Genomic DNA, 2956 nt, shown 5'->3' with positions numbered 1-2956 from the left:
AGGAAATAGGAATGAATCAGCTGCATGTGTAAAGGAAAAAGAAAAATAACTGAAAACAGAGGAAGACACAAAAAGAGTCAGAAAAGAGTTAGATTATCCAAACACTTAAGATGGTTCCAGGAGCTGACAATAAAATATCTCAGAAGGAATTAGAAACAAACTATTGTAGATGTTTGCGACTTTTCACTGACACCAGTCAGTGTCTAGAGAGCAGAGAGAAACTAATTTGACACCCTGTATTTGAGATGGGATCAAGGGAGTAACGGGGAAAATACAGCCCTATACAAATAGGTTAACAGATGTTTTTGAATGAAGTAATTAGCTGATTTTGCTATCTGCCTACTGGGAAACCAGCAGAGTGTTTGATTAATTGCACGATGATTTAATTTTTTTTTTCTGTTCTTTTTAGACAAACCTCCCCACCAGAACAAACCTAGAAAGAAAGAGAGAATTGACACCTGAATAAAATTATATTTGGCCAGGTTCTGGGGGTTTTTTGAGATCCATCTGCTGTTATTGAAGTCCTTAATAAGTGTTCTCACAGCCCAGCTTTCCTTTTTGTTGGAGCCTGCAGTGAAGTCAGAATCCTGTGATGATGACATCAGATTGTTGCTATGGAAATGACAAACCCAGTCACAAAGTCAACACTGTGTCTCACCACAGCTTCAAAGAGCAGCAAGGCTGGGAGGGAGCAAGTTCTTGTTGAAACTGAGGACAAATATATGAAACAATATCTGAAAGGTAGTACAATTTCAATTAATTGGAGCGATTTCAGTAGTTTTAAATCCTTATCCCCTCTTTAACATGAATTAAGGATTTGTGAAAGGTGCCAGAAGGACAACACTGGGAAAGGCAATAGCCTACTTCATAAGGAACCGGCATATATATAACTTATATTTGAAAATAAGGCAGATAGCATGTTTTCCATATTATATTTAAGCAAGATTATATATTGGTTCAGATACAAAGTTGCCAACTTTTGCACTTGTCTTACAATCTTTGGGGTTCTATGTAACTATTTGGCCCCTGGCAACCGGTGATTTTAGATTAGACTTGCTTTGGCCTAAAATAAATTTGTAGAGGAAAACTTGGAAGTATGAACTGAGCATACCCTGAAAGCTCCCAAAGGGGAAGGAAAATAAAAAGAGCAGCACAAATATTTCATTTTTAAATCTTAATATTTTAAAGCTAATCTTATAATTTTGGGGAAAATCGGGTCCTGGTTTTTTTTAAGAGTCGGTGTTAGCAAAGCTGTATATATAAACTAATATGAAAGAAACCCGAGAATTGCAGACACTGTAGCTGTTCTGTTTATTTTTAGTCACCAAGGGCAGAAATCTACATTTATTAATAGCAAATCTCCCATGGTCACCTACTATGCATGTTGCTTTTATTTCGACATATAACTGTGCAACTTGGTTCTGTCCTACTGTGTCATCCCTTCTGTTTCAACCTTCATTAAATGTATAAGAAATGGAAGGGTGGAGGAACTGCATGGTGTGTTGTGATACGCTCAGCTGGTTAAAAAACATTCTGGAGAAAGAGTATACGTTATGCGTCCCAGAGGGGCCACACAGAACTTCCATGGGCAGCAAGAGCCACGGTTAGCTTTTAGCCAGCTTTATATCTTCCCAATCTTTGAGCAGCCGAGGAGTGATGAGATCCTCAGCTTCACCTAGTCCTAGAAGCCTGCCTAAGTAACAGCCACTTACCTAGACTGCCTACAGAGAGGCCCAGAATCCCTGAAGTACTGTATGCTGCATCCTTGCCACTTACCTAGCCCCTCTTTGCCCAAACTCTGATCCACTTCTTACACCAATCTTGCCAGGAAGTTCAAGACAAAAGTATTCTGGATATCTTCCATAGTGTCTGCACTCCTGGCATCCTTTCCTGGCTAGACCCAGGGCTTTTGAGCCCTTTGAAGTCACGTTGGCCCTTTTAGCCACTGTAAAGGGTGAGTAATCCTCAAAGAGCACTATATTTCACTATTGGGAAGACTCAGTGCTTGAAGGCTAGAAAGAATTTTGTTTTTGGTATAAATTCAGCTTCTGGACCATGAAGTGGTCTATAGGACATCATTTAAAAATTGTTATTCCTACTCCCTACCAACCAAGCTTGTTCTTTGTTAAACAGGAGGAAATATGCCCCTTACCTAGTAGTCTAGTAGTCATCCCTTAGTTCTTCCATGTATATCTACCTTCCCAAAGATTTTGATCCTTCCTATAATCCAGGGCTGTACAACTGGTGGCCTATGTGATAACATGTAGCTTGTAGGCCCAGCTGCTGCCTCTCCCACAACCACACAGGGTAGGTCTGTATGCCCTCTGCACAGCCAATGTGGCGGAGAGTGGGGGTCTGCACACTGCCAGCACTACATGGAAGGATGCATGCTGCTGGAATGGTGGTGGGATGATGGGATCCCAGGGTACAGCACACCTTCCATATGGTGTGCAGTTGGGGGAGTGCATGCTGGCCCCATGTGCAGCCCTTGGCCCCAGTGAAGTTGGACAACCCCTGCTATAATCCATGAGTACTAATACGTGTCTATTACAATACACAGCTATTCTTGTCAGAAGACTTTAAGTAGTTTTTATTAGTATTTAATATCATAGTCTAATTGCAAAGACCTAATGAAATGTGTGATCCCTTTAAAGCAGTTACATGAGCAGGATGTTATTATTCCATTGGTTACATAATTAAAATCTAGAGTAAACCTGAAGGAATTGGGTTTTGTTAATGATTTTTTTTTTTTTAGCTTTTCTTTCCCATTGGCTGAATATGGGTGACTTCATTCTTCATCTTTCTTAAGGACTTACCAGGAGATAATGTAGTACCCCACCATTCTGCAGCACATACTCCAGCTATCTAATGGAATGCTGTTCCCCCAGAAGTCAGTGCTTTCTTCCTCTTTTTGTATCTCACAACCTTTTGCTCTTTCTTCAGTGTGACTCCAGCG

At 40.5% G+C, this 2956-nt stretch overlaps 1 long non-coding RNA gene across 1 annotated transcript in view; it reads left to right on the top strand.

Moving 5' to 3' along the window:
* The first annotated feature begins 413 nt into the window (after window positions 1-413).
* Window positions 414-2956, top strand: part of LOC109301250 — a 39133-nt gene continuing 36590 nt past the window's right edge. The window contains exon 1 of the long non-coding RNA XR_002098486.1: window positions 414-741. This is a non-coding gene — a long non-coding RNA (uncharacterized LOC109301250). The remainder of the gene's footprint in view (window positions 742-2956) is intronic.

The sequence above is a fragment of the Gavialis gangeticus genome, unplaced genomic scaffold (assembly GCF_001723915.1).
Source record: "Gavialis gangeticus isolate Ggan-Ray unplaced genomic scaffold, GavGan_comp1, whole genome shotgun sequence".
Classification (NCBI taxonomy): domain Eukaryota; kingdom Metazoa; phylum Chordata; order Crocodylia; family Gavialidae; genus Gavialis; species Gavialis gangeticus.
The sequence above is the reverse complement of the archived record's forward strand: the minus strand, read 5'-3'. Positions and strand labels throughout refer to the sequence as shown.